Source organism: Lactuca sativa, chromosome 8, assembly GCF_002870075.4.
Source record: "Lactuca sativa cultivar Salinas chromosome 8, Lsat_Salinas_v11, whole genome shotgun sequence".
NCBI classification, from domain to species: domain Eukaryota; kingdom Viridiplantae; phylum Streptophyta; class Magnoliopsida; order Asterales; family Asteraceae; genus Lactuca; species Lactuca sativa.
This window is the reverse complement of record NC_056630.2, coordinates 74,980,255-74,989,385: the sequence shown is the minus strand read 5'-3', so window position 1 is coordinate 74,989,385 and position 9,131 is coordinate 74,980,255. Positions and strand designations below refer to the sequence as shown.

Genomic DNA, 9,131 nt, shown 5'->3' with positions numbered 1-9,131 from the left:
GCTCTAGAAGAGTTCAACATAACTTCTCTATGAGAGCTTGGTAGTGCGATACAATCGTTAACCTTAATTGTTACATGAATGCACATTAAATAGTCTAACCCTATAAAGTAATAAACATGGATGGACAGGCCCAAACCGGTACAAATGAGACTATTCTAGCATAAACAATTGACACAACACATAATAAGCCTAACACACAAATTGATGGCCAGGGTGAAAGAACCATCAAAACACTCGAGGACATGATCCGTGCTTGTGTAAAAGACTTCAGAAACGCATGGGATACTCGTTTACTGTTGTTTGATTTTTCCTAGAACAATAATTATCACACTAGCATTATAGTCACGCCTTTTGAGGTCCTATATGGACACAAGTGACGCTCACCGGTATGCTGGGCAGAAGTCGGAGATACTCATATTGCTAAGAAACATGCATGAGATACGTTGCTTACTGGCCCATAAATAATCCATGAGATTACAAAAAACAATTGTGCAAATCAAAGACCAACTAAAGGCTACACGTGACTGTCAAAAGAGTTATGTTAACGTTAAACGTAAGCCTATAGAATTCCAATTCGAAGACAGAGTGATGTTGAAAGTATCCACTTGGAAGGGAATTATTTGGTTCATAAAATGATGCAAGTTAAACCGACAATTCATAGGATCGTTCAGAATTCTTGCGAGAATTGGTCCTATTGCATATCAACTCAAACTAACTCAAGAATTCAACAAAGTGCATGATGTTTTTCATGTGTCCAATCTCAAGAAGTGTATGCCTGATGATACTCTTTCCTTCCTCTTAAGGAGATACAAGTCAACACCAAACTCCACTTAATCGATGAACCAATGGAAATCATGGATCGAAAGATCAAACGATTGAAATAAATTCGTATTCCCATAGTGAAGATGCTAAAGAACTCTATATGAGGAGTAGAATTTACTTAGGAGCGTGACGATCAAATGAAGCGTAAATACACCCAACAGTTCAACAATACCTCAATTATAAGCTAAATTTCAGGACAAATTTTTATTAACGGAGGGAGAATGTGACAACTGGTAAAAATTAGGTCATTATAATGAACACACAATTTAATGTATTCCAACGTAATAGACCTAATTTAATGTATTCCACTCATTATAATGGCAATAAAGTTTTTATACTTGGAAATGCATGCGGAATACAACTTAAGTCTGTTATGTATATAGAACGGTAACAATCAAACACTATTCACCATACTTAAGTAATGAATTGATACATTTAAAGTAGATTTATGTATTAAAATTATTATATGCAAATAATACTTTAATTGTATAGAGCATGAGAACACAATTATGTGGATATAAAGATTTATGAAAACAAAGTTCGTATGCAAAATTTACGACCGTTTTAAAAAAATGAACTATCACATAACAGTTTGCGGCCTGTAATGGCCTGAAAAAGTCACTTCAAACGCTATGTAGGGTATTTTAAAATGTGATTTGATCCGAAACAATTTTCCCATAATCACTAATCAATCTAGTAGTTGATTTTGGAACTAACTCATTAAGTGATTTTGAAAACATTTTTGGAATCAGACAAAACTCTAGTATTTGATTCTATTTTTGAAAATTTTATATCACGAAGTTATAACACATTCGCGAAAATTAGTCGAATCGTTGAACCGAAAATCCCCCGACAAAGCACTTTGAACACAAATTTAACATAGTTACATCTTTCCTTCAGTGAATATTTTTACATATTCCGAACTATAATTTCGTGGACATCGAGCTAGTTTTTTCAAAACAAAATGTAAGATGTCATTTTTCATCAAACAATTGCTCGTGGATCGAGGAAGTGACATGTGTCGCATTTCTAATGGAGCCTCTTGGAGTGATCTTGTGGTGCCACTTGTCGACATTTTGTGGAGCAAGACCTTATATAAATAGATAGGGGGATTCCCTCTCTCCCAACCACTCTCTCTCTCTCTCTGTATCTACCAGTCTCTCTCCCTCTCGACCCTCTTCTCCGATTACCGCCACCGCTAGCCACCGTAGGAAACTGCTCCTCTGCCGCTATTTTTGCACCGATCAGCCTCTGATGAGACCTTTCAACCTGCCACCGGTGAAGCAACAACTTCCAACAGCGTCGAAAAGTTGCTTTCATTGCCGATAGCCACTATCATCGCCACACCGGTGCCGTTCGGGCGAGATTACGACGAGATTTTTCGGCAAACTCCGACGCCGACCAATTTTAATTTTTCAGATTCGACTTGATCTACAACCCTCTTGCAACCTTTCGTTAAAGGAAGTGTTCTCTATGTGATTTTTGACGAAAAACTCGATTCTCAACAAAAAGACGAAATGGTTAAAAGCACGCAACGAAAGTGAGTTTCACGGTCCCTCTTTTAAACTTTTAAAATGTTTTTGGGGGAGAATGTTTGCAATATGTCAACTATTTATAGTTTATATAAACATAAATTGATTATTTATGGTTTATATAATTTTAAAATGTTATACATCCGTTTATTTAGAAAATAATTATTTAAACTGATATGCACGTCTTTTTGAGACTATATACGTACACATATTTGGATTTTTGGTTTTACATTGGTTAAAGCATGATTTTACTCGGTTTACAGCCATTATGTTGCCTGATCTTTGTTGGAATCTTTATACATTTTTTACACACGGTCAACCTTTTTGCCTAAGTACCTTGACACTTAAAGCTAAGGTACAGATTCACTTTTAGAACTGTTTAAACTCGGTGGATTTACATGAGATTTATTCATCAAACTAAGTGTAAAACTTAGTAAAGACCTATTATCTACAACCGTTAATCATAAGCAAGGGAGGAACGTTATTTATAGACCTATATGGGTTAACACCCCTACGAGTCACAATGGGTGTTAACTATCCACATTTTTTACGATGTTGATGAACCGTCACGAGAGTTTTCATCACACTACGGTAACACAAGGTGCACCATGCTGGTGCCAAACAGTGGCCGAAACACGTCATATAGCTCGGTTATAGACTCATTGTAACACGTAGTACACTCTAAAAGCACTCATATGAGTTGAAAATATTACTTCTATGTAGACCAAACACATACTTGTACGATTTACAAGGATCTATATTTTATATAAGTTTCATAAACACTTATATACGAATTACACAAACTTTTGTTGTGATACAACTCATACTTTTATATACGTAAACACTTATACACAACAAACAAATGTGTACGGTTTACAAGTACGATTACTTATAAGTCAGGTAGTACTTGTACACGGCACACATACTTGTACAGTTTACAAGTACGATTACATATAAGTCAGGGGAGCTCTTATACACTATAAACACATACTTTTTGGTTATAAAAAGTACATTTTTATATAATCTGGAAAAACAACTATATATTGTATAAACATACTTTTCTTATAAAAGTACAGATAGTCAAAACCTTGTGAACTAAAAAACTTTATGTTGACGTATTTTTAAAACGCATGTATTCTCAAGAACGTAAGAGCTAGAAGTACACACACGGGATACCCATGGAACTTTTGTTTACCTATCACTACACTGTATTTTATAATTGCTTATCTGGTACACACACACACACTGGATACCTATGGAACTTTTGTTTACCTATCACTACACTGTATTTTATAATTGCTTATCTGTTAAGGCATGTATCGTATTTTGAGTTTTATGTAATGATGTACTCGTAGAACAAAGACAATATAATTTCTATTCCCTATTAATAAAAGATTATATTTTATGTTTTTATTTATGTGCCTTTCAATTTATACAATGATTGCAATCCATGAATAATTCGCACAACCCGACGTTTTTATCACCGTCCGGGGGTGTGGCATTATGCACTTGAGTTGTAATGGGAGTTTGGATGCCACACAAGATTTTTGGAATGAACATTATTACGCTCATGGGAGCGGTGGGTTAGTGATGACTTTCCAGGAAGTCAGGTGTGTATTTGAGGTCCTTTGGGCATAATTTCTAGATTTTCAATTGGTTGAAATTTATGATCAAGATGCTTGAGTGCTCGTTCTGCATGGGTTAGTGGTATTCCTATGCAGGGACTAGGAGTAGGTACAAAGGATGGATGATCATCGGTCTTGAGGTATGGTTTATGGATTTTAGACTAATGGGTTTCCGGTTTTATGAAGTATATTGATGGCTTTAGTTTGTAGTCACTGTTTTGAGAGTTTCCCATTTTGAATGGTGTTCACTATGATTTGGGTCTTATAGTTAAGGAGAGAGATAATTGTGCAACTATGTTTTTTCAAGTGATTAGGTTGTTTGTTGGCATCATTTGGGTTCCAAGTGGTCTCTCAAATTTTCTTTATGAATGCTTTGTATTTATGAAACGGTTGGAAGAGGCATATAGATTGTGTTGATGATGTTTTCAACAAATTCTAACAGAGACTGTTTTCATTGACGAAGTCCAGTCTAAGTGGGGTAGAGTTGTAACATCTAGTTTCAGGATGTTTCTAATTTTGGGATAACGGACTGTCATTTGATCAAGTAAAGGTCTTGGGTTTTAAGGGAATAAATTTTAGACCTTATTAAATATCAATAATTTTGGATAAATGACTTAATCCCTTGAATTGTGTTTTGGAGCCAAAAAATATAAAATGGGAAAAAGTGATACTCTAACTTGTTCCATAACATTTGAAGGGCTCTTAAGCTTTTGATTGATGTTTGGGATAATATATGGTCATTTGGTGGAGTGGAGAGTACATGCAAGAGCTCTCTTTACTCCATACATAAAGAAATATGTGTTTTTAGTCATTTGTCAACTTAGGGTTTTAGATCTTGGAAGTTTGTGGCCTTATAGTGGATAAAGTTGTAAACTTTATGCATTTAGACATCATGTTGATTAAGATACAAAAGTAGAAGACTTGGACTTTATGAGACTTAAAGTTTAGATCTTGCTTGTTTGGAGTGTCTTAGTGGGTAAAGTTGGAAACTTTATCCATTAGGACATTGTTAAGGATCAGATATGGGAATTTAAGGGATTGACTTAATGGATTAAGTCATTTAACCCTTTAGATTCAGCCTGATTACGGTGTGCTTCTTCATGAGCACGAGACACTTTTAAGGTTTCCAGATAAGCACAATCAACTGACTATTTTGTCATGTAGTGGTCGCATGATGCCCTTATGAGAGTGTGGGGGTGCTTGTTGACCATAGGTTGACTCTTGTTGAATTTTGACCAAGTTGACTTTAGGTCAAACTTTAGGGGTTTGGGCCAAAGACTGAGGTTTGATCTGTCATTACATGTTTAGATGGTTATTGAGACAACCTTTACGTTTCTTGCGAACCGTTGTGTTTGTATGTCTGACTGTGAGGTGAGTCTTCTCACTATAGTATGTAGGACACTAGGTGTCATGGTATGCTAGATTGTCGTGTGTAATATTGGCATGAAAGACCATAGGGGGACCATGTCAATTATATGAAAGACCATAGGGGGACCATGACAATTATATGAAAGACCATGAGGGACAATGGTAACCGTATGAAAGACTATGGGGGACCATAACATGAAAGAATGCAACGAGGTTGTAGCAACGAGGGTCATTGTAAGACCATGGGTGGATGATATCATTCACATGGGTTGAAATATACTCATATGGAGGGGCCCACTATTATGTGTTGTATATGGTATTTTGGGAAATCACTAAACTTTGTGCTTATAGTTTTCAGTTTAAATTGGTTCACGTTTTCTGGTAAGAAAGGAAGGTGTAACATGATTGCATTGCATTTATTAGAGATTTTGACACCTAATAATTCTTATGTCTATACTTTGATAAAAATTTTCAATCAAATGGTTTTATTTAGATCTTTAAAGATGTAACTAAAACAAATGTGTTGAATATTAAATGAAAATATTTGGGTTGAAATAGGGAGGTTACATTGAAACAAGCTAGAAATCGGGTGATTGATAACATTTCCTATTGAAATCGATATATGCAACATTGAGATATTTTGGAATGGATAGAGGCGTATATGTAAATTTTGAATTCCAGAATCAAATGGATGTGTGTTATTAGTTGGAATATTGGAAACTATCAGTGATTTTGTCCTTCATATTAGGATTTAAAATAAGAAAGGTAGAAACATATTCATTGCAATTTACTGTCATGTTAATTGCATTCAATACATTACTTATATGTAGCTTTTTAATTTTAAAATTTGAAAAACCAAAAATTAACATGTAGATATTATTTATGTAACGCCCCAATTCTTAGGTATTGAATTAATATAAGAATTTTCTTGTTTTCAAGGTCTACTCGACGAGTTGGTTGCCCTACTCGTCGAGTAGCAACGGGTTGGTCCGCGTGTTTTTGTGACCTACTCGCCGAGTCCAATAAGGGACTCGACGAGTAAGAGCTGACAGATGAAACCCTAAATTTCGGGGATTTGCATCCTATTTAAGGACCACTTATTCTCCCTAGCCTCTCTTATTGCATCCCTCGAATTCAGAAACCCTAATTTGTGCTTTCCCTCTATTTTTGTGTGCTTCTTATCTTGAAAGAAAATTCTTGGAGTAAAGGGGCTTGGAGTTCAAGATGTGTGAAGCAAGGGGCTGTTGTAGATCCGGAATCTTCTCTGTCTTGGCATCGTTTAGAAGGTAACAAGTTGTTACCTTGGCTCCCCTTTGGTTAGATCTCTTCATTTATGGGTTTAGAGCCCTTTTTAGGGTTTTGGAGTGGTTATCCATTTTGGGTCAAGATCTGAGGTTGCAATCTCAGATCTAGACTCCTTTAGCCCCTCTTTGTCATAAAGTTCCAGTCTTTGTTGATCTATGGCCTTTCCTTTACCTTAAGCCACTCCTTTATCTTTTTTTGGGCCATTATCATCATGCATGCACATAAAGTTTGCAACTTTACGTGATAAACATGCCCTAGGAGCTCAGATCTGTAGTATGGATTATTTGCATGGACTGAAAAGCATCTATATGGATGAAGGATTGAAGGGACTCAGCGATTCGCAAGGTCTACTCTGCAAGTCATATGAAGATGGTCATAAACTCGACGAGTTGATGAACAACTCGGCGAGTCCAATGGAGATTGCCTTGGGCTCAGCGAGTCAGTCGAAAGACTCAACGAGTCGGCTAGGGTTTTCCCAACCTTTAGACACACATGAGCTCGGCGAGTTATAGGGAAAATCGACGATTCAACCAAGGATTTCACGACTTCTCGAGTTTAGGAAGGACTCGACGAGTCGGGTCAGCATGGATTGTTGTATGTTGACCTTGACCAAGGGTTGACCAGTTAACCTCTGGAGGTATTTTGGTAAATTGGAAATTTATGGAAAAGGGTTTTATGGTGATTATAGGTGGTGGAGTTCATGTTGGTGATTCGAGAGTTTGAGCCTATCACTTCAGTGCGACATCATGAGGTGAGTTCTCCTCACTATATCAACAGGGGCTACGACACCAAGGCCGTCCCTTTATGATTTACATCTTGGTTTAGGATGGTTGCTATGTTAGATTACATCCTGGTTTAGGATGGTTGCTATGCTAGTAGTTTGTTAGATTGATATCCTGGTTATATGATGATTGCTATGTTAGAGATCAGCTAGATCTGTATGACTATCTGTTATTGCATGCTAGCATATGATATTTATGTGCACATATTTATTGGTTTGGGGAAAGGGTTGAGGCAGATCCTGCTATGTGCGGTAGGCCAAGACACACTGGGTGGACCGGGTAAACTGCATGACCGGTCCGGACAAATCTAGTCAGGCCGAAGGCCCAGCGAGCGGTCTGGATAGGCTGAAGGCCCCGAGGAGGGCGGTCCAGACGTGTCGAGGGCTCAGAGAGTGGTCCAGATAGACTGACGACCGGGAGTTGGTCCAGTCAGACTGATGGCTCATTATGCATGTTGTATCTGTTTGCTTGTATGTTTATATGATATGGTTATATCTGTATGGCGTTCGTATTCTGGGGGTAACTCACTAAGCCTTCGAGCTTACATTTAACGATTATTGTTTCAGGTACTTCTGATGATCGCGGAAAGGCGAAGGCATGATCATACCGTTCCTCACATTTTATGATTTTATGATTTGACTCTGGGGTACTCCGACAATATACTATTTTGAAAACAAGTTTTGTAATAATCGTGTGCTTTGAAATGTTTTAAAAAGTTTAAATTTGGCATGATTTTTATGGGTGTTACAATTTATTTCAGAAATATCACAAAATGACAAGTGTCAAAACTCATAAGAAATTGACATATAACAGAATTGATCTTGATTTATTAGAGTAGATAAATATTATTTTGAATGCTTAAATTTTGTGAAAATTTGTAGTTAATACGTGTTGTGTGTAAGGGTATTTTTGTTGATTATAATGAAGTCCATTCCATTCATACATTTATTCTTGAATGTCGAACAACATTACTTAACGATTCATTATATTCCAATATAATAACTAGTATGCCAATGGAATGGTTATGATCAGTTTTATTATCTTATTCATTCTACAACTTTCTTTATTTACCCTTGTCATTCTATTTTATCATATCAAATAGACCTTAGATGATCTACATCATTCAAGACTACAATCCACTTCGAATTTCCAAGATCTCTCCCCTTAAACCTTCAATTTTTCCTATTTACTAACTTTTGTTTATTCTCATTAATAAATATTCATCATATTTCATCATTCCTTGTTTATGGCCCAAGAATTACGTGCTTGTGTTCTTTTGGAATGAATTCTTATGAACTCCATTAGTAAACCATCATTTCCTTTTAAAACTTTTCTCCAATCCACCGTATAATCTTTAAATTAAGCATACTTTTGGCTTGAAGCTATCCCATGAAAATATGTTTGGATTAATGAACACCTAAAGAAAGAACACCACCTATGGAAACATTAAAGAGTCATTCCATATTTTTCCTTACCATCACTGACTTAAAGAAATAAAGCAATATGTTTGTTCAATTGGTATCACAAGTCTAATATTGATCAAATTAAGTCTAATATTGATCAAATTGATATAATCCTCAATCCCAAGTTGTAACACCGAAATTTTCAAACAAAATTTTCATTTAAAATCATTTATCTCTTTAACACTTTTCATAAAAATCCCATTTTTGTTTAAATTACAATACATGACTATTGGG

The 9,131-nt window shown here is 36.0% G+C and overlaps 1 long non-coding RNA gene across 1 annotated transcript; it reads left to right on the top strand.

The window, feature by feature from the left end:
• Nucleotides 1–1,978: 1,978 nt before the first annotated feature.
• Nucleotides 1,979–8,289, top strand: LOC128128192 (uncharacterized). The gene is made up of 2 exons (XR_008226008.1): nt 1,979–2,362; nt 8,001–8,289. It is a non-coding gene; the product is annotated as an uncharacterized LOC128128192 (long non-coding RNA).
• Nucleotides 8,290–9,131: the final 842 nt, after the last annotated feature.